Source organism: Hemitrygon akajei, chromosome 8 (assembly GCF_048418815.1).
Source record: "Hemitrygon akajei chromosome 8, sHemAka1.3, whole genome shotgun sequence".
Classification (NCBI taxonomy): Eukaryota; Metazoa; Chordata; class Chondrichthyes; order Myliobatiformes; family Dasyatidae; genus Hemitrygon; species Hemitrygon akajei.
The window spans coordinates 140415916-140439511 of NC_133131.1; the positions used below are offsets into that span (position 1 = coordinate 140415916).

The 23596-nt window shown below is 41.7% G+C and overlaps 1 protein-coding gene across 1 annotated transcript in view; it reads left to right on the top strand.

The window, feature by feature from the left end:
* The first annotated feature begins 18358 nt into the window (after nt 1-18358).
* The window catches only part of jcada (junctional cadherin 5 associated a), a 322416-nt gene continuing 317178 nt past the window's right edge, over nt 18359-23596 (top strand). Inside the window, exon 1 of the mRNA XM_073054753.1 lies at nt 18359-18566. The gene's annotated coding sequence lies outside the window, so the exon portion shown is untranslated. The remainder of the gene's footprint in view (nt 18567-23596) is intronic.

Consider the following 23596-nt stretch of genomic DNA (forward strand, 5'->3'; position numbering starts at 1 on the left):
TCAACATCCTCTACCATTGTGTGTCCTGACCGTATAAAAGAGACTTGTGCATGACTCTGATAATTAATTAGGGGACCTACCGAACAACACCGAGGATGTAGTTATGTTGGGAATGGGGCAAGGCCAACTATTTTCCTGGAGTCAGGGCTACATTTCCACTAGCTTTGAGAAAAGATAGTTCAGTCCCAAATATCAGGCCTCCCCCATCTGGATCAATTCAGCCAAGAACTTAAGCTCTGGGCAAAAGACACCACCACACAGAGAAAGACATTTACCCTCATGGCTGTGTGATGTTTAAAATACATCATGCACTGGAAGGAGATTAATCCCCTATTAGTCCCAGCTCATTTATCAAGGCTGTCTTGCTTCAAATGGCCTGCTTGCATGTTCACCACACATAGCACACTGATATCATTCTCAGTTAATGTGGCCTCCAGCTGACCCCAGATTAGACTTCTTCAGCCTGAGTATTTAGTTATAGTCTTTCTAATTTAATGATTTCCAAGGCTGTATTTTTCAGTGCAGTATCAGAGGAGGAAGCAGCCTTTTCCAAAAGTTAATGATAAGAAAATAGGCCACCAGATAGAAAAGCAGCCCTACATCCTTCATGAAATGGAACGCCTATAGGTCTCATACGACCCAGCATAAATAATGCTCATGTGCTTGATGTCTCAGTGCAGACCATGGGCCTTGTTCTCTTTAAGGTATTTAAGCAGGACGAGCCAGAACATTTACAATAGAGATAAGTGGCTTATAACAACCAAGGCTCAAAGTAACATCACTTCTAAACATTTGTCTTGGACATGGCTTTTACTGCGAGGGAAGTTTCAACATAAACGATTAATGCACATGACCAGACTACATTTGCAAGGCAGGTTTGCTTTTCTCCAGAGACAAAGTACTTCTCCGATTATAATGTGGTTCAGTGTGGTTCCTCCCCAGCTGGAAATGTATGACAGTGCATCATCGCCTTCCTCATGATCTGCACTCCAGATCACTGTTGTAAAGCTACTTATTGAAACAACACCTCCCTGCTGCAACAGCAATCGATCTGAGTCATTTCCAAATTTTCTAATTGAGGTTGGTAAATATATGTCTTTGCCCCAAAGGATTTGGAGCAAAGACATACAAATGGAGTGAGGCAACTAATCAATGACTGAATAGTGGGGCAGGCAGAGTGACCCAGCAGTCCACATCTACTCCCAGCTTCTAACATCTCCAAATTTCTTCTCCATTGAGTCTGCTTTTATCGTTATGAGGAGAGAACTGAGAAAAATGATTTCGCTCAGTGAATGGAGAGGATCAAAGTCACTGCCTGAAAAGTGGACTCAGAAACTCTCACAATTTTTTAATAAATCCCCAGAAGAGCCTTAAACCACGGGATTATGGATCAAAAGCCAGCAAGTGAGATTAATCCAAGTTCAGTTTTGATAGGCATGCGACTGAAAGCTTCCTTCTGCACCATATCTTTCAGTGTTCCATGTTCTTAGCCTCCAGTTAGATGCCACATTAAAGTAAATGCATCTTCTGGTCAGTACTGGATCAAAGATATAAACTGAGATTTTGAGTGTGTTGGGATTCCCATTGCAATAGATTGACAGTATTTATCCACTTGATCGGGTTTATTTTACATATTTCAAATTAAATTTCAAATTCTTTTTAAATTAGCTTCATTTGTTCTGGGGTTAAAACAAATGGATTAGAATAACAAGATCCTTGTGTAATGTGACAAGATCCTTGTCTGATCAGACACTGGCAGGCTTTTTTTTTGGCTGGGAAACTTGGTGGATTTGCCTCAAGCCCTTCTGCCAAATATATTCTCCACAGCCAATTCAAGAAATGCCAGCAGCCCAGAGCTCTGTTACAGTGAAAAGGTCAAATAAGGCCTCATCAATTTCAGCATTCCCGCTGACAACTGGGAGCATTCTCTCTGCAAGAAATCGGACTGGGGAATTCAGTTAGGCTGGTGCAGTCAGCATGTAGGATTGGGAAGGGATCCAGACTGAAGCTGATGGATGAACCAGAAGGCAGAGTGTTGTCCAACTTTCATCTATCAATTGGTCTTGTGACTATTGTTGCAAATTCTGCCTCCCCTCACACATTGAACACTTCTCCATAACCATGCAAAGCACCATTGAACACTTGCCCCTAGGGGCAAGTCGACGTAATATGAACAAATTCATCCTGAAATTTAAGAAGGAGTGCCTAAAATCAGATGTATTGGTATTACAGTGGAATAAAGGGAATTACAGAGGCATGAGAGGGCAGTTGGCCAGAATAGATTGGAAAAGAACACTGGCAGGGATGATGGCAGAGGAGCAATGGCTGGAATTTCTGGAAATAATTGGGAAGGCACAGGATATATACATCCCAAAAAAGAAGAAGTATTCTAAAGAAAAGATGACAAAACCGTGGCTAACAAAAGAAGTCAAAGCCAACTTAAAAGACAAGGAGAGGGCATATAATAGAACAAAATGTAGTGGGAAGTTAGAGTAAACATGAGGAAATCTGCAGATGCTGGAAATTCAAGCAACACACACAAAATGCTGGTGGAACACAGCAGGCCAGGCAGCATCTATAGGGAGAAGCAATGTCGACGTTTCAGGCCGACATTGAAGGGTTCGAAGGGTCTTGGTCCGAAACGTCGACAGTGCTTCTCCCTATAGATGCTGCCTGGCCTGCTGTGTTCCACCAGCATTTTGTGTGTGTTGCTGGGAAGTTAAAGGATTGGGAAGCTTTCAAATACCAACAGAAGACAACTAAATGTCATTAAGAAGGTAAAGATGGAATAGAAAAGTAAGCTAACCAATAATATTAAGAGGATATCAAAAGTTTCCTCAGATACATAAAGTGTCAAAGAGAGGTGAGAGTGGATATTGGACCACTGGAACATGATGCTGGAGAGGTAGTAATGGGGGACAATGAAATGGCAGATGAACTGAATAAGTATTTTGCATCAGTCTTCACTGTGAAAGACTCAAGCAGTATGGTGGAAGTTCCAGGGTTCAGGGGCCATGAGGTGTGTGAAGCTACCACAACTAAAGAGAAGTTACCACAACTTGGGAAACTGAAAGGCATGAAGGTACTTAAATCACCTGGACCAGATGGTGTACTCCCCAGGATTCTGAAAGAGGTGGCTGAAGAGATTGTAGAGGCATTAGTAATGAACTTTCAGGAATCACTAGATTTTGGAATAGTTCTGGAAGATTGGAAAATTGCAAATGTCACCCCACTCTTCAAGAAGGGAGAGAGGCAGAAGAAAGGAAACTGTAGGCCAGTTATGCAGACCTCAATGTTGGAGTTGATTATTAAGGATATGGTCAAAGGGTACTTGGAGGGAAATAGTCAGCATGGTTTCCTCCAGGGAAAATCTTGCCTGACAAAGCTGTTGGAATTCTTTCAAGAAATAACCAGCAGGATAGACAAAGGAGATGTTGTGTAACTTGAATTTTCAGAAGACCTTTGATAAGGTGCCTCACATGAGGCTGCTTAACAAGCCACAAGCCAATGGTATTACAGGAAAGATTCTAGCATGGATAAAGCAGTGGCTGATTGGCAGGAGAGTGGGAGCAAAGGGAGCCTTTCCTAGTTGGCTGCTGGTGATCCACAGGGGCCTGAGTTGGAACCAATTCCTTTTATGTTGTATGTCAATGATTTGGGTGATTGAATTAACAGTGTTTTTACAAAGTTTGCAGACAATGTAAAGATAGGTAGAGGGGCAGGTATTTCTGAGAAAGTAGAGAGGCTACAGAAGGATTTAGACAGATTAGGAGAATGGGCAAAGAAGTGCCATATGAATACAAAGTCGGGAAGTGTATGGTCATGCAATTTGGTAGAGGAAATAAAACGATTGACGATTTTCTAAATGGAGAGAAAATACAAAAAAACTGCAGTGCAAAGGGACTTGGGAGACCTTGTGCAGGATTCCCTGAAGCTAATTTGCAGGTTGAGTCTGTGGTGAGGAAGGCAAATGCAATGCTAGCCTTCATTTCAAAAGAATATAAAAGCAAAAACGTAATGTTGAGACTTTATAAAACACTGGTGAGGCCTCACTTGGAGTATTGTGAGCAGGTTTGGCCCTCTTATCTTAGAAAGGACGTGCTGAATCTGGAAGGGGTCAAAAGGAGGTTCACAAAAATGATTCCAGGATTTAATGGCTGGTCATATGATGAGTATTTGATGGCTCCAGATCTGTATTCACTGGAATTCAGAAGAATGAGGGATGATCTCATTGAGACCTATCGAAAGTTGAAAGGCCTTGATAGAATGGATGTGGAGAGGATGTTTCCTACAGTGGGAGAGACTAAAACAAGAGGACACGACCTCACAATAGAGGGCATCCTTTTAGAACAGAGATGAGGAAGAACTTCTTCCGGCAGACAGTGGTGAATCTGTGGAATGCTTCGCCACTGGCAGCTGTGGAGGCAAAGTCTTTATGTATATTTAAGGCAGAGGTTGATAGATTCTTGATTGGTCAGGGTCTGAAGGCATATGGGGAGAAGGCAGGAGATTGGGTCTGAGGGGAAAATTGGATCAGCCATGATGAAAAGGTGGAGCACATTCAATGGGCCAAATGGCTTAATTTTGCTCCTACATCTTATGGTCTAACATCTCTTTCCACATATCCTTTCATCTTAAAGCCAGTAGGTTGTGAGTTTGAGTTGTTCTGAATTTGAATCTGCAAAGCACAGCATTATTAGTTATTTCATACTTAAATAAGATACTGACACAGTTTTTGATCTGGTGAAAGTAAATGAAAGTAACTGAAGAGCAAAACAGATCTCTCAATATCTTGGCCTATTTTTTCCTTAGTTAATAATATTAAAAACATAATCAATTATTTCCTCTTTGTAATTTGTAAGATATTGTTGTTTACAAAACGAAGGTCAAAATTACTTCATTAAAATGGAAATGCTAATTAGGCTTCCAAAAGAATCGATTGGATGAAAAGTTCCTGGGACATGACATAATCTGTTATTGGTAATTAGTTCCTGCAGCTGTCAGCATTTAGCCCAGCAGGTGTGATTTCTGTTACGGCTCTGAAAGGGACAATACAGCAAAACATATCCAGCCATTGGAAAGTGCTTTTTTTTAAGTTATTTGTATTTTAGGAGTTAGGCATGAATGGCAAGGACAGAAGTTATTGCTCAACCCTTAATTGTACTTGAGGAAGTGCTAGTCAGGTCAATCAAGAGTAACCCGCTATAATCCTGGCCTGTGTCTTATGAATGATGGAAAGTGTTCAGTGAATTGCTCAGCACAACGTGCCAACTTCACTTCTGCTATGACATCCATCTCTGAGATAGACATCATGATCTACTTGCATGGTAATTGCATTAATATAGCTGAGACTCCAAAGGGCAGGGACTAAGTGTGGTACTTCCGTGGCCACATGTAACTTGTCACTCATCATCATCATCAGCTCATGCCTAAGTATTGACTTTGCTGCAGGCAGGCAATGGAATGGTTCATTTTCAGAGGAGCTGAGAATGGAAACGAACACTGTTTAAACATCAGCAAAGACCTACACTTCTGATTTTATGATGGCAGGAAGGAGCTGAAAATGGTTGGGATAAGGACATACTCCTAGACCTAGTACAACAATGCACTGGGTCTGTGTGATTGACCTCCAGCAATCACAACCATCAACCTCTGTGTAATTTATGACTTCAACCAATGAGCATTGGCTACTGGTAGCAGCTCTACCGGAATTCATTGATGCCACACATAGTCAAATGCTGCCTTGATGTCAAAGACTTTTGCTCTCATTCACTTCAGGGACTGTGCTCTTTGATTTATGTTTGGATTGAAGCTGGGATGAAGTCTGTAATGGAGTGGGCTTGGAAAAACAAGGCACTGGGAAGCAAGTTTTTGTGAATGCATGACACCTAAAAGCACTTGTTGACTCCACCGCCACTTGGCTGATGATTCAGAATAGACTGACAAGGTGGTAATTAGCTAGTGTGGATTTGCCTGTTTTAATTTCTGAACTGGACATACCTAAGCAATTTTCTGTATAGCCAGGGACACAACAGTATATTGGTATGGATAACACAGTGCCATAGCAATGCTGGAAGACTGATGGAACAGTGCTGATTCCTTCCTTGAACAGCCATGACATGGTCTGAACCCAAGTATATCCAGCATTCAAAATCCTGAAGAAAGGTCTCAGCCCAAACCATTGACTGTTTATTCAGAAGGAAGACACAAGAGCAGCTGCGGATATCCTATCAGGATTTGCATTCCAAGGCAAGCATTAAGACACACAAAGTTCCTCTACTCTGGGTTAAGGCCAAGCAGCTGCAGAACACCATTGTGCTAGGAGCCATGCACGCAAACTTCTCGCAAGAACTATTAGTATTTCAAGACAAAGAAGCCCCTGGCTCATGCAGTGCACTTTCTATCATCTTGGTCATTATACTACTTATTTTTTAAATATATGTATTTCTTATTGTAATTTAAAGCCTTTGAATGGAAAATCCTACAGTAAGTGGTGGATACGACCGAGATCGTCATAGGTACAGCCCTGTCAACCATTGAGCACATCTACAAGAAAAGCTGTCGCAGGAAAGCGGCATCCATCATCAGGGACTCCCACCACCCAGAACATGCTGCCTTCTTACTGCTGCCATCGGGAAGAAGGTACAGGAGCCACGGGGCTCACCCCACCAGGTTCAGGAACAGTTACTACAACTCAACCATCAGACTCTTAAACCAAAAGGGATAACTTCACTTGCCCCATCATTGAAATGTTCCCCCAACCAATGGACTTACTTTTAAGAACTCTTCATCTCATGTTCTCAATATTTATTGCTTTATTTATTAATTATTATTTTTTTTGTATTTGTACAGTTTTGTTGTGTTCTGCACTCTGATTGAATGCACTAGTTGGGCAGTCTTTCATTGATTCTCTTATAGTTATTATTCTATAGATTTATTGAGAACGTCCACAAGAAAATGAATCCCAGGATTGAAGGTGGTGAGATAAATGTACTTTGATAATAAATTTACTCTAAACTTGGAACTTTAACAACTTTTTAATGTCTTGCACTGTACCTCTGCCACAATAAATTTCACGACATACAATATGTCAATGATAATAAGCCTGATTCTGATCCTAGCTCTGATTCCAACTTCTTGAACAATTAGAGAACTCGTACTCTAACTCAAGTTTGAGTCATACCCAGAATCTACCAACACCACATCTGCCAGTATTAACATGCGGCAGTTAGCATCGATCAGAGAATTTAATGGACCAACCACATCAAATTTATGATAGTGAGACCAATGACAGGTTGAGTATTCTGTAATGAGTATTTCACATCCTCACTGCCCTGTTACCCTTTAACTATCTAGCAGGCCCATTTCAGGACAACTCCAACTTGCTTGAAAGAGTGAAGCAATCAGCACTCAGCCCCAACCCTAACCTGTTCGGAATGCTATCTACTACCAGAAATCTGCTTTCATTCCATTTTTGGTACACCATGGTTATACACAATGCTTTGTAGCAACTTACCAAGTCTTCTTTGATAGCACCTCCCAACCCTGCAGCCTTGACCAGAAAGAAGCAGAAGAGCAGGGAGAACAACATACTGGGAGCTCCAGCCTGACTCAGATGGTCCTGATCTGGAAACATACTGCTGTTCATTCCTTGTCGCTGGGATTAAATTCGTGAAGTTCCTACCCAACAACACTCAGTGAGTACCATGACCCCAGGAGCTACAGAAGTTCACACTGCCTTCACACCTCCATCATAACATGTGGTACCATGAGAAAAGTGGCATACTCAGATGTAGTCTAGCAGATCAAACCTGGGCATCCGTGAGGGTCTGTGAGTGGTCAGCAGCAGCAGACCTCCACAGTCTGTACCTTCATGGACCTTGAATCTACTGGCTGCCATCAAACCAAGGAGCAACTGTGGTATGGTGAGAAATGCAGGAGGGTTTGACAGGAGCAGGATCAGTACACATGGATATGAAGTACCAGCCTTGCAAAGCAGCAACACACAGCTTCATGCACGTTGAGTGTACCACCAGACTGAAGGACAGCCTCTATCCCGCTTTTATAAGACTACTGAACGATCCCCCAATATGATAAGAATAAACTCTTGACCTCACAGTCTACCTTGTCATGAACTCGCACATTACTATCTACCTACTCTGTACTTCATCTGTAACTGTGACATCGTTCTGCAATTCTGTATTTTTCCCCTTATGCCTCCTCAATGCACTGATGTGATGAAATTATCTGCATGCATAACAAAGTCCAATGCAATTTTAATTTAGTCGCAGTCAATATCGGGAATGCATTCAGCATTATTGCCCCACAGACCTCGGTGAACAAACTCCTCATCCCTGGTCTAAATATGCAACTGTGCAATTGGGTGCATGACTTCTTAACAATCAGATCTCAGATCGTCAGGATGCTCCACCACCCCTCCCACCTCGTCATCCTCAACATGGATGCCAATGCAGGGCTGTATACGGAGCCCATTTCCGTACATTGTGCTCACGCACGACCAAATCACATTGCTAAGTTTGCCGAGGTGGGGCTCATCACCAACAATGTCGTGATGGCCTACAGACAGGAGGTGGAAGAGCTTGGGGCCTGGTGTCAGGCAAATAACCTCTCCCTTAATGTCAACAAGCCAAAGGTGGTGGTTATAGGCTTTGGGAGAACTCACATCGACAGCACAGCAGTGGAATCTGCCAGCATTTTCAAACTCCTGGGTATGCATATCTTGCACAGACCCAGAATGCATCTCACTCAATCAAGAAAGCTTACCAATGCCACTTCTTTCTGAGGAAGCTAAAGACACCTGGATTAATATCACCAGTACTCACGTCATTTTACAGATGAGCAAGAGAGAGCTCCCTAACAAGCTGCATCACTGTCTGGTACAGAAACTGCCCTGCCGTGGACAGGAAGGCTTTACAATGGATAGTGAAAATTGCACAAAACATCACCAGCACCAGCCTACCCACTTTCAAGAACATTAATACAGAAAGGTGTCGGAAAAGAGCCAGTAACACCATGAAGGTTCCCACCCACCCTGCTCGTGGACTGTTCATCCCACTTCCATCAGGGAGGAGGTTACACAGCATCCAGGCCAGGACCACAAGACTCAGAAACAGTTACTTTCCCCAAGCAGTAAGGCTGGTCAACACTCCACCCACTCACCCATCCCTCCACACCCCCATCCGCCACCACTTTAACATTTCCTGCCATTCATCTTACGTACAGTCACACCTGTGACTAGCGTCACTTTATCGACATACAGTCAATCTCTATGTAAGCTATCTTAATGTATTTATATTTATTGTGTTTTTTGACTATTATTGTGTTCTTTATCTTATTGTGGTTTTTTTCTGCTGCATCAGATCCAGAATAACAGTAATTCCATTCTCCTTTTCACTTGTGTGCTGGGAATGACATTAAACAATGTTGAATGTCGAATCATGAATCTTAATGCTGTTCTTTCATCCTCCTCCATATCTGTGCTTCTAACTTTCACTGATTATACTTTAAGTATGACCTATCCAAGTGACCCACCCCCTTTTCACCTAAATTCCACTCTTTGGTCACTTCTTATTGGATATCCTCCTTAGGTACTGCTCTGATGCTTTCCCTGAGCTGCAGTCAGCCACCCCCTCCTCATTTTCACACCATGCCCCTCATCCCTGAGACTTCTACGCCCCAGAACAGCGAGCTGCCAGTCACGCTCTTCCATCAACCACGTTTCCACAAATACAGCAGTTTAATCATCCCTTATGCTGAAACTCATTTATCTCATCCGTGACAACGGCAAGACCCCGCGTGCTGATTTCTAAGGAAAAGGCTGAAGAATTCACAACCATATGCAGCCAGGAGAATTGATAGAATGGTTCAGTTTGGCTTCCAATCCAAACTGATCACAGCAGGTAGCTTTCAGCCAACTTAGTTCCCTCATAATACGTCAAAAAGCTGATAAAGCAAAGGCTATTGGACCAAACAATATCATAACAGTTGTATTACTGTATCTGCTCCAGAACGAGCAGCGTCTCTTATCAAGCGGTTCTAGTACAGTCACAGTTACAACCCTGGCATCAAGCTGGAGAATTGTCCATATGTTCCCAAAAAACCCACAAATATGTCAATTTAAGATATTACTGCCCAGTCAGTCAGGCAAATCAGCAATATAACCAAGGCATCTTTAAACACCTTAACTATGGTTTTCAACCTCCTCATTCTCTGTCAATGGTCTGGTATTACAGAGCCTAGAATCCCACTCTAGGTTGTTACAAGAATAAGAAGTGAATTAAAATTGAGACACTCAGTCTCCTCAAGAGCTTCTATTGACTTCTACCCCCCCCCCCACCTGTTCAGTGTGAACTGCTGCACCACTCTTGAGTAAAACCAAAAGTTACAGCCAGGATTAATATTTAAGCTGATTTTACTTCATGCAACTTTTGTAGATTAAGAATTCTCAACAACTCTGTATTATTTTCCGTAAAATGTATTACATTCCTTCACTTTTGATTAATCCTAATGCTACAAACAATTGCTTGACTGATGGAAAATCACATGGTACCCTTGATTACCTGGGTCTGTATGAGAGCCATTGCTTCGCTTTATATTCCACACTGTGAAACGAAATGGATTTCACAGATGCTTATTGCACAGCAACTCATCCAGAGCAAAAAGGCAGAAAATTACTATTGAGTAACGTAAAGCTTGACGAGCAGAGCCAAACCAAATAGCAGAAGCTGCAGATGGCCAGGAATGTGAAGTAATGTAATAATAATGTATGATTTTACAAGCAGACTGCAACAAATACAACGTTTTGTGAGACCCAGCGTGAAGGCTCTCCAAGCCAGAACATGGAGTGGGACAAAGCGTTATTCTGGCCAAGCGATGCTGGCTGACACCTGACAAAACCAGCTTCTCCAAATATCAATCAAAGAAGCTAACAGCGTCCCCACCATTGAACTTTTCGTGAGAGGCAGCCACAGAGATTGGAGTTAAAATATTTTACAACGAAAGAAAAGCAGATTTAAGTATGTTTTTTAAATTCTGAAATTGGGCAAATAAAATCTGATTGGTTCAATGTAAAAAGACACATCTGTTCTTAGTGGTAACCTTTCCGTATATATTCCTCGAAATATTATACCTAGCTATATACGTACGTGCAGTTAAACTCAAACTCAGGCACACTCAGACTGCGAAAGATGAATTTAGGACGGTGGTCAGGAACGTGAGAGTTCATTGACTTGAAATGTTAACTCTCTCACTCTCCACAGATGGCACTTCACTTGCTGAGTATCTGCTGTGTTTACCTGAAATCTGAGATAACAGGAGACCAGCAGTCCACGGAGATTAGATAGGAAGAGGAGATGTGCTGCTTTTGCTGTGTGATCGGAGAAGGTCAACAGAGGTTTGGATATACAGGACTCCATAGTGGGCAGAGAGTAAACAATAGGGAAATGGAATAATTAAGCCTGGAGGTAATAAAAATAAAGGCAGAGCATTTTTGTAAAAGCTAGCTTTAGGGAGGGGCAAAGGTCACCAAATTTACAGAACATTATCCAGTTATCTATTATCAATCAACTGATAATAGATTGATTATCAGTGGCACGTTAAAGAGATAAACATTAAATGCTTAGAGAGCACACAGATGTCAAGAGAATGGAACTCACTGGATCTAAGCACTGAGGGATGCTTAACATTATCCTTATTTAATACATATCCTTTGCTGCATTAATGGAAATGTTTAGGATGGCAGCTGAGGCCCAACCTTTTCCTGGACTGTGGGGTCTTAATTCAGGATCAAAGGTCAGGATCTGGTGATGTCAGTCAGGTTGTGATGCTTTTTCAACTTGTTTGTTCACAAGAGCAGAAACCACAGGAAGAGGAGAGGTGGGCTTTGTCCGAATGGAGAGCCAAAGAGATCGCCAAGTTTTCCTGCATGGCATGATAAACAGAGGTATTCTTAGTTATACTTTCTTATAGAACAGGCAGCCAATCCACCGTCAATTCTTCGCCAAGTCTCGGAGCAATACCGATTTTTACAGATGCACCCCAGAAAGCATCCTTCCCAAATGCATCGTGGCTCAGTATTGCAACTAACCCGCACAAGACCGTGTTGGAAACCAGCCTGCCCTCTGTAGACTTTTCACTGCCGCAGCAAAGCAACCAGTGTAATCAAAGACCCCAACCACCCCTGACGTTCACTATTCCTCATGCCTGTCGGGAGAAGAGACAAAAGCCTGAACGCAGAGACAGGATAGCTTTCTGCCGCTCTTATAAGACTAATGAATGTTGTAGTATAATAGAGTAGACTACTGACCTCACAATCTACTTCATTCTGACCTTCTACCTTACCTTATAGTCTACCTGGACTGTATTTTCTGTGTAACTTTAAGACTTGCAATCTGTTAATATTTTACCTTGTACTATCTCAGTGCACTGCTTACTCATTTCAAGAAGTGACTTCTCTTAAAAAGATGTCCTCACAGACTAATGGGCAGGAAAAGACGATATGCTATTTCTCCCTGAATTCTAGATAAGTGTAGAGAGTAATATTGATGTACAAGTATAGCTTTAATCCAAGCTTGCAGATGACACTAAATTAGGAGAAAGAATATGTGGTGAAAATGGGTATCAGAAATTACAATGCATCATGGAGAGATTGAGCAGATGAACATAATTGTGGCAGAAGAAACTCAAGGTAAAGAATTGTGAGTTCATCCACTTTTGAGCTGTGGTGAACTACATATACTTGTCCGGATACGCCCCCTGCTGACTGCTCCTGTGGCTCCTCCCACAGACCCCGGTATAAAGGCGATTGAGGCCTAAGCCCGGCTCTCAGTCTCCAGGACGTAGTATGGTGGTCAACCACTGCTCGTTCCTTCTTCCAGTCAATAAAAGCCGATATCTTGCCTTTACATCTCAGAGAGAGTTATTGATGGTGCATCATGAACAAAGTAAGACAATTTGATTCTAAGTGCTGAGACCCTAGAAACCATACAACCATATATTCAAAACCGTAAAGGGTCTTGAATGGCAGAAACACAAATGATGTACAGGAACAAAATATTAATTTAATGGAATGTTAACCATTAATCCAAGTGGTTCAGTGAGGAGGAAGTTCAGCTTCAGTTGTACAGAGTTTTGTCATACCTCATCCAGAGTCTCCAGTTTGGTTCTGAATTCCACTAGAAGAATATGTAGAGCCTTAAGCCAAAGTAGCATAAGTTTACTGAAATGATACAACGTTAAAAAGGTAAGTTTTGTGGATGAGTTGTAGAATCTGAGTTTATTCCATCACAAATGGGGACAATTTTTATGGTGAGAGCTGAACGAATTGGGAATCAAATCTATAAACTTCACTTCACTCAAGTCACATAAAGTAAGAGGAATTCTCTCCCTAGGGGGTGAATGCTAGGCTATTTGAAGTTTTCAAGACCAAGATTAACAGATGAGGTAATCAGAGGATCTTGATCAAAGCTACATAATGAGATTAAGGTGCAATTCAGCTTTGATCTAATTTAATAGGCTCAAGGGGATGAATGCCTCACTCCTGTACCTATGTTCCATCGTCTTCACTCCTCTAACTTTGTTCAGTTCACCTTCAAAGATTTATTATTAGCTTATTTCTTTATATTTCATCACTGTAACTTTGATTGTAACTTCCGATATTAATGAAATGAAGAGAAATGTTTTCAATATTAGAACTAAATAGTATTAATATGTAGCTATGTGTAACAAGATAATATTCATCAGAACAGATCTAAACATTTTTTCAATCTGTATTTTTTCTGTCTATTGAACTTCAGCTAATTATTGCATAATACCAAAGATTCATTATGGTTGTAATTCAAAGAGAGTAACTAGAGGAAATTTAACATTGTATCTCCAAATATCACTGCTTCCATTACTTGTCAATTCTAGGAATGTCTGAAATTGGAAATGGTCAAATATGACTTTCTAATGTATGAACATATTCCAAATCATAAATTTAATGAAAGAGCATAGCTATAAACTTTTGATTGAAATGTTCAGAACTTTTTAGTGGAGGTGTTATAAGAAGTATTTTTGCATCATTAAAATTCTCACATGCTCCGGGAAGTGTTTGTGACTATATGATGTGTATCTTACTAAACATACACAAACTACCTCACATGGGCACTTGTGTTTGCAAATCTTTGATGATATTTTAGTTCACATGGTCTGAGCCAACTGTGTGGAACAATTCATGTGTTGCTCTCACAGTTGCCTTTTTGGCCCCCATGGGTCGCACACTGGAGCTGCTGGCTCACAGTGCCAAAGAAGTAGGTTCAGTGCTGACATCTAGAGCAGTGCGATGTTTGCACATTCTCCCTGTGACCCAGGTTTCATCCATGTTTCCACCCACATTCTAAAGGTTGCAGGTTGATAAGTTATCTGGCCATTGTAAAGTGCCCCTAGTGTGTGGGTGAGTGGTAGTGTCTGGGAAGATGATGAAAATGTGAAATTAACGTAGGATTGGTGTAAATGAGTTAATGGTCAGCATCGACTTGGTGGGTCAAAAGGCCTTTTTCCATGTTGTACCTTTCTTTGTCTCTATGAACATGAACAGCTTTCATTTTCTATTCTGAGTGAAAAGTAGTATTTAAACAACTGAATTAATACTATAGAAGTATAACAAACAAGATTACCATGCAGCTTTACAGCACCTCAAACATATTTTATATTGCACCCAAACTGACAACTGTTCCTTTGACTAGCTTTGGTTGACATTACATACAAGCCTAATCTTTTTATCCCAGAAGCTTTTGTACCTGCACAGGGGTACTAATTGAACCGTGAGCATATATACAATTATGAAAGCATCCTCTGTGGCTAACTGAAATTAGTGTAGAAATCAATGAAGTGGCAGTCTCTGACAAAAAAGACACGTTTTGTCTTTAGTCACAGATCCAGCCTGAGTCATTGCACAGTCCCATATCTGGAATAGACAAGAGACAGTAGGTGCAGGAGTAGGCCATTCGGCCCTTCTAGCCAGCACTGCCATTCACTGTGATCATGGCTGATCATACACAATCAGTACCCCGTTCCTGCCCTCTCCCCATATCCCTTGACCCCGCTATCTATAAGAGCTCTATCTAACTCTCTCTTGAATGCATCCAGAGACTTGGCCTCCACTGCCTTCTGGGGCAGAGCATTCCACATATCCACCACTCTCTGGGTGAAAAAGTTTTTCCGCATCTCTGTTCTAAATGGCCTACCCCTTATTCTTAAACTGTGGCCTCTGGTTCTGGACTCACCCATCAGTGGGAACATGCTTCCTGCCTCCAGCGTGTCCAATCCCTTAATAATCTTATATGTTTCAATCAGATCCCCTCTCATCCTTCTAAATTCCAGTGTATACAAGCCCAGTCGCTCCAATCTTTCAACATATGACAGTCCCGCCATTCCGGGAATTAACCTTGTGAACCTACGCTGCACTCCCTCAATTGCAAGAATGTCCTTCCTCAAATTTGGAGACCAAAACTGCACACAATACTCCAAGTGGGGTCTCACCAGGGCCCTGTACAGCTGCAGAAGGACCTCTTTATTCCTATACTCAATTCCTGTTGTTATAAGGGCCAGCATGCCATTAGCTTTCTTCACTGCCTGCTGTACCTGCATGCTTGCTTGCTTTCATTGACTGATGTACAAGAACACCTAGATCTCGTTGTACTTCCCCTTTTCCTAACTTGACTCCATTTAGATAGTAATCTGCCTTCCTGTTCTTGCCACCAAAGTGGATAACCTCACATTTATCCACATTAAACTGCATCTGCCATATATTTGCCCACTCACCCAACCTGTCCAAGTCACCCTGCATTCTCATAACATCCTCATGACATTTCACACTGCCACCCAGCTTTGTGTCATCGGCAAATTTGCTAATGTTACTTTTAATCCCTTCATCTAAATCATTAATGTATATTGTAAACAGCTGCAGTCCCAGCACCGAACCTTGCGGTACCCCACTGGTCACAGCCTGCCATTCCGAAAGGGACCCGTTAATTGCTACTCTTTGTTTCCTGTCAGCCAGCCAATTTTCAATCCATGTCAGTACTCTGCCCTCAATACCATGTGCCCTAATTTTGCCCACTAATCTCCTATGTGTGACTTTATCAAAAGCTTTCTGGAAGTCCAGGTACACTACATCCACTGGCTCTCCCTTGTCCATTTTCATAGTTACATCCTCAAAAAGCTCCAGAAGATTAGTCAAGTATGATTTTCCCCTCATAAATCCATGCTGACTTGGACTGATCCTTCTACTGCTATCCAAATGTGTCGTAATTTCCTCTTTTATAATTGACTCCAGCATCTTTCCCACCACTGACGTCAGGCTAACCGGTCTATAATTTCCTGGTTTCTCTCTCCCTCCTTTCTTGAAAAGTGGGACAACATTAGCCACCCTCCAATCAGCAGGAACTGTTCCTGAATCTATAGAACCTCGGAAAATGATTACTAATGCGTCCACGATTTCTAGAGCCACCTCTTTAAGTACCCTGGGATGCAGACCATCAGGTCCCAGGGACTTATCAGCCTTCAGACTCAACAGTCTATCCAACACCGTTTCTTGCCTAATATAAATTTCCTTCAGTTCATCCTTTACCCTAGTTCCTTTGGCCACTAACCCTCTACAGGACTGTCTTCCCTGGAACTTGTTCAACAATGGTACCTAATGATGTGGCATGTCTTCAAAAGAAAAGAATTAGCTTAATGGTGATATCAACATCACTTCCCTCATTCTCAGAGATGCCACAGTGTAAAGCAGGTTGACCACAGTGGAGATCAGCATGGTAGGAGTGTGAACAGGGGACTTTAAGTGATTGTTGTGCAGAAGCAAGTGAAGGTGGGAATGGATCTTCTCCAATTCCTTCTTAGTTGTCATTTCCCATCAGGAGGAATGTAGTTCAGGACTGGTTGGAGTCAAATGAGATAGATCCAGATAGTGTATACCATCAAATGTGGCTGCACAGTAAACAAGAGTGAAAATCCCTTTCCTAATCCAAAAAGCCAAGCCCAAAGTAATGCTTGGTTCCTCTCCTAACTCTGACTCCAGAGCATTAATTGAACCAGAGACATTACTGGGGTGATTTGCTCCAATAATGGGTAGGGCAATTTTCGAATGAGAGTTCTGAGAACCATTCTTAGTGACTGTTCTCTACATGTTCATGAATGTTGTAAAGTCAAACATGCACTTCCACAAGAAGATACATCTGCTTTAAATTCCTTCTGTTGTTATGTTGCTTCTTTGTCAAAAACATCTGGAAATTTGTCTTTGAACTCATTCCCCCTTCCTTTTGTGTTTACTTCCTGCCAGTTTGTTGCTGGTGTCTCACAGCCAGGCTGCAAATAATTCCAAGTGATTAAGTTTTTCTCTTCTGGGACTAAAGTCTCACACCCTATCTTTGAGTTGAATAGGAGAGGTTCCAATTTCTAATGCCAAATTGAGCCACTCTGATTACAGGCTAAGGATCATTTCAAGATTTTGCTTTTGATGTGCATATGTTATATCTTTAAAAATCTCTGTGTTATTTTATTGCTGGCTCTTTAAATACTCAGCACATCTTGCAAAAACAGCCGCAGGTGATGGTCTCGCCTGCAATGGTTTACCATGTGCAGTTTGTCTGGAGTGCTAATAAGTTCAAACTGTTCTGGATGCACTCAGTCAAAAACAGTAAGCTGCCCATCTCCTACAGTAAAGAGGAAAATCAAATGATAGTTTGCTGTAGGCGACTTCAGACAGACTGTAAATTTGATGAAAAGGCAGAGGATCATAAAAACATCATATAAAGACTGAATTACTCTTTTGTTGTTTTTTTTTAAAAATCTGCAATATCCTAATTCTGAATTTCTCTTTCTCCAAGCTAGTGTTGGTGCTGGCTTTGAAATGTAAACTGTGATTCCACTTATCAGAGGAGTGAGTTAAGAATGGGTAATTGATGTGTATTGCACAATAATGCATTGAGAATATCTGTATCCAGCACCAACTCCATACATTATATCGATCTAAACACATGCTTTGCAGGTTAGTCAGTTATACTGTACATATGCTACATTGCAGATGGGCACTTTTCTTGTACTGAATCTAGCCTTAAATTCCACACATGCCTTTGATTTACTTGAGAACACAGGAGTATGTTATCTTAGTGCTCTGGAATTTTCCACCATTACTTAGAATGTTGGCTTAGACATAATTGGACGAAGGAGAGCAGACTCTCAAAGTCGAATTGTGAGCAAGGGACTGCTTACATTGAGGTTTTTAACTGTTCTTTCCAACAGGCTCAAAAGAATCACATCACTACGACAACTTTAACCCACCCTTCAGTCCTCTTCCCTAACACTTGGACCTCCCTCCCCCCCCCCCCCTCCCCAAACCCTTCCCTAGTGCTTAAAGGCTGCAGTGTTCAGTATCAGTTTCTGTCAAATGCAGGCTTGGGATTTGTATGATGCACAACAGATAACGGCTGGGAGAACTTGCTCCAGCTGCTGCTGCCCCATCTGTGGAAGGAAGCAAGCAGTCATGGCTCCTAGTTTCATGTGAGGTAAGGCCTTGCTTATATCTGGTGCTCCTAATTGCACTCACATATGTTAATTGCTAAGTACACTGAAGATTTAAATAGGAGGGAAGCTCTCAGGTGTCCAGGGTTATTGACGTATCTCTGGATGGGCTGGCCTTTGAGTAGCCAGAACTGGTAAACAGATTCACAGCCCTACTGTGCTGGAACTCGAAATAATCACCTCATCAGGCATGTCACGCTGTGATTGGAGCAGTGCTAGATACACTCATGATTTGCTAATACAGTGATGAAAGAGTCGGCTGCCTTTGTCTGTGTGACAACCTCTGGTACTAATTGCAGTGAAGAAGCTCCATGGTAACAATTTCTTAATGTTGTTGTGTCTGTAACTTGTGAGTGTGTGAATGTAGTCTTCACTTACTGCTTCCAACATGTTCTTTCCCAGAGAATAAGATGGACATGGCTAATTATGATGCTTCAACATGCAGAATTATTGTTCCTTTATTCCTCTCCTTTTTTTCCCAATTCATTGAACATTTTGAGTTAATTATCTTGGCTCCCCCAGTGGCTGGCTGGGTCTAGGTGTCCTCTGGTGAGGTTCTCAGCCATCAGGAAAGCCACAGATTTCATCTTCTTAGGCAGTTGATCTCAGTGGGAGATGGCAATATGTTGGGGCAGTGTGGGGGAGAGGGGATGGAATACAGAGGTTATAAAATTCCATGCCTCTAAAAAGGGGAACCACGATTAGTCATGGTTCCTAAACTTTTGTCTATTCTTCAACTGTCTTACCCTTTCCAGCAATACAGTAACAAGCTCATTTATCTCACATAGTTCAGCAGAGACAGGCCTTTCAGTGCAGTGCCCCAATGTTGTCCATTATATTAATCCCAAATGTTGACAAACACATCACCACTACTTGGTATAAGCCGCTGTCAACAACTCTCCAGAGCCCTCTCTCCTGGGCCAGTCAGTCAAGTTATCCCCAGATGTGGTCCATCTTTAAGGATCCCTCTTCTCCAAGGGATGAGGTCTTTGGAGCTTCTGTTGGCATTTCTATAGCGCCGGGTTGCAGGATGGGGTTGCAAGCCCCATGTCCAACCCTCCTCCTTTTGCAGGCAGACTTGGGACCATCCATGGCAAAGTTACTAATTCCAATTGCCTGAGTTAATTCCATATCCTTCTGCGCCTTCCCCATTCAAGTACCTGCCCTGATGCCTCTTTAACATTTTTACTGCCCCTCCACCAATTCTTCTGGCAGTTCATTCCAGATACCAACTGCTCTTTAGAGGAAAATCTTATCCCTCAGGTCTTTGTTATATGGATGGATGGATTCCCTTGAGATAGATGGGGCATCTAAGTTAGCATGGAGCAGGGCCTATTTCTATGCTGTATGACTCTATAATTCTTTGACTCTAAACTCTCAGTCCAGATGAAGGACCTTACCTGAAACACTAACTATCCACTTCTGTTCACTGCCTGACTGGTGTTTCTCCAATATCTTATTTTCTCTTCCTTTAACCATTTTCCTTTCACCTTAAATCTGTGTCCTCTAGTTTTAGATATCCCTTGATTATTGCTAAAATATGAATGATAACTCATCATGAACATTAAAATCAAAGGATGTTATTGAATGACGTAGGCTAAAAATATTAGAGGGGACTCAACCTGCGATGCATTTTAAATATCATAATATGTTGTTTCTCTCATGTCATTTGCCCCTTGATTATCCCAATGGAATGCTTTAACTTTAAAACCAGAAACTACCACATGAGGCCTATCGACCTGTGTAAAGAGAGCGAGGGATTAGTTCATGTTTCAGGTGGGGGGTCCCTTTGACAGTTCTGATATAACGCCATGAATGGAGAGGGTAATCTTCAGCACATGAATGGACTCGCTGTCAACAGACCCAGAAATATCACGAGTAACATGTGAAACATGTGGCCCACAGTAATCCAGAGTGATGTCATTTATTTGACTACACACCAGGGACTGATCAGTTCCAGTGATAAAAATCCTCCGATCTCCCTGTTGGTACAAAACACAAGAAGCACCAAGATTTCGGGTGCTGACAACCATGACGGCTTTTTCAAATGCTGACCAGCTGAAGCATCCTGTTTTACACTTTGTGTTAACAGCATGCACAAGTTTGTCCTGCTTCTGAATATTTTTTTAAATTCCAGAAAATGAGTAGGTATTTTATAATACTTAGTAACTAGACTTCCTGAATGGTGTAAGGATATAATGGATATGTTGTCCTTGGAGGGATTTTGGATGAGCTTCCGTGAATGATTTAAGCTGGAATTCAGATACTAATTTGAGAAACAAACCAAGAAAGACAGACCCACTGAGGTTCGATTGGCTCCTCGTTGCCCAAACTATGTATTTGAATTGAGTCTTTCGTGTCCCCCCTCTAACCGGGTTGTAGTTTGCGATAGTTTCCAATCTGCTTTGATAGGTGGACACAAGCTCATCATGGAACTGATGTCTTCGGGCAGCCTGGAATTTCTATCCTCGCTATCAGCCACACCGTCAATGATTCACTGTTAATTTTAGGCATGAACTGTAATCATCCCTGGCGATGATCTATGCAAGTTAGCTTTTATCTCGTTTTATCCTCATTAATAGTTTAAATAACCTAACAGAAACAGAACCTTCCTCTGTCAGCCTAGAGAATGGGTTTCACTCCTCTTAGTCCAGTATATAACGTTAACACTCAGATGGAGTCTTTAAAAATTGTAAATTTAGACAAAATGTTAGAAGCACCCCAGAACTGTGTTCTGAAACAGGACTTGCATGACTCCTGTTGGTGACAGAGTCTGCTACATAATCAGTCCCACCGTATTTTCAGTGAGCTATTTATGTTAGAGCCCCAGCTCACCAAATAGATGTACAATGAAAGATGCATTATTTCAAAGAAGGGCAGGTAAATTATTCCTGATCAATCGTTTCCTCATGGAGCATTACCAAGAGAATATCACCGTTTCCTTACCGTATTTAACGTTTGCAGCAATTTGTTTATGCAAATTTGTTGCTGCTTTACTAAAGGATGATTACTATGATCGGTCACGTGGGCCACAGGTACAATTATTTTTTATTAATGCTTGTGATGTTTGACAATTTCCGTAAATTGTGCTTCTAGCGTAGGTGTAACTAGCTGGAGCTCTGTATTATGTGGCAGATTTTGCAAGAGTCTCAATTCCTTGGTTGCTGCTGCCACTGAATTTTCATTGTTCTCTTTGTACAGAGCTGTTTACAATCACGCATATGCTTCCCTTATATTTATTCTCCCTTTGTCAATTTTTCCATGATTTTGAGCACATTAACAATGACTGCTCCACAATCGCACTCAAACTTTCCATGAGGAAACCCTAGTTCAGGAGATTACACTTCCAAAAATGTTTCATTGGCTGCAAAGCAATTTGTGGCATCCTGCAATCCAGAAAAGTATTCCACAGATGTGATTTTTTTTTTTAAAAAACTTCCATAAGATCATCTTTCAGTTGTCTGTTTCAAGGTACTAAAAAGTACAACTTTTTCCAGCTCTTCTCCCTGACTCTGAGCTCAACAACTAAGCTTTCATAACCATCTAATGAAAAGAAATGCAGAAAAGAAGGGAGAAAATTTGCCTTGAACTCAGTCGGAAATAAGCCATCCTCTAATCTCAGATGGTAAACTGTAAATCAGATTGTTGAAAGCTGTTGATTTAGTGCTCGGTATTACAAAAAAAAGTTCAACATGAATCACATTAGCTTTTTGAGTCACTCTAGAAAATTGACTCAGCTTTCCTCCGCATGAGCCTCGCCTACATGCCCACTGGAATTTCTGCCTCATTTGGATCACTGAGGAAGAGATTAGTGCAACCTAACCCCCCAACCCTCTCCTCCAATGCTCCTGGGATAATGAGGCCTTCACAACAGTGCACCAGATTAGGTGTAACACACAGAGAAAATACTGGAGGAATTTAGCAAGATGGGCAGCATCTATGGAGGGAAATGAACAGCTGACCCTTCATCAAGACTGAAGATCCATACTCGCCTCTTAGGACAGGGCTCCCGTAGCACCCAGCATCTCAATCCCCACCGACGGATCTCACAATCAGTCTCCTCTCCACCTCTATTACACAGTTGCTGGTGCCTGTCACTACCACTGCACACCTTGGAGCCCAGCAGAATGTGTTTCCTGATTCAATACCACAACCCCAAGCGGGCAAAGCTGTTTCTCAATGTGTTTGTCTTTAAACTGTCTCACAATCTTAGAATCATGGAATCTTATAGCACAGAAATAGGCCCTTTTGGGCCCCCTCTTCCATGCCAACTGTGAATCTAATCGCATTTGACTGCATTGTGGTCATATTTCTCAACACCTTTCCTGTCCAAGCATCCATTCAGTTATTTTCTTTTAAGCTTTGTAATTGTATCTGCACGCAGCAACACCACTGGCAACACATGTATCAGTGAAATTATCTTCTTTTCACTCACAGAGAAATCATGCCCATGTCTTTTATCCTTGGAATATTTCACCTCAGAAATTAAACAGGTGTATCTGCACTGTATCAGCTGAAAGGAGATATATTCCTCATAGCATCCGCTCAGAACTCCATACTGTACTTCAGATCTTACTCTCTGCACAACTGCAACAAAGCTTTCTGTACTTCAAAGTCCTTGCAATAAAACCCAACATAACATTTGTCTTGCTGAATAGTGACTAATATATGGAGCTGTACAGGATGAAAGCAAGCTCTACAGCCCATCGTGTCTGTGGTGTCACTGACCATTGATCACTCATCTATCCCCATTTATTCTCCCCATATTACATCAGCATCCCCCCTGCCCAATTCCCAGTACATTAATTTTATGTTTTATATACAAGATGGCAAATTCCTCTAGATTGTAATATATAGTTTTATGCCAGTTAAAGAATCAGCTTTACCAATCTTCCTTTAAAGATGAAAAGGACTGCATTTTCCTAGAATACCTTCTGCTGCCTCATCAGAACCAAACTCCTGTCTGTGCAGGTACAACCTGTACAAAGGAACAGAATGATGGCTTCTGTCGATT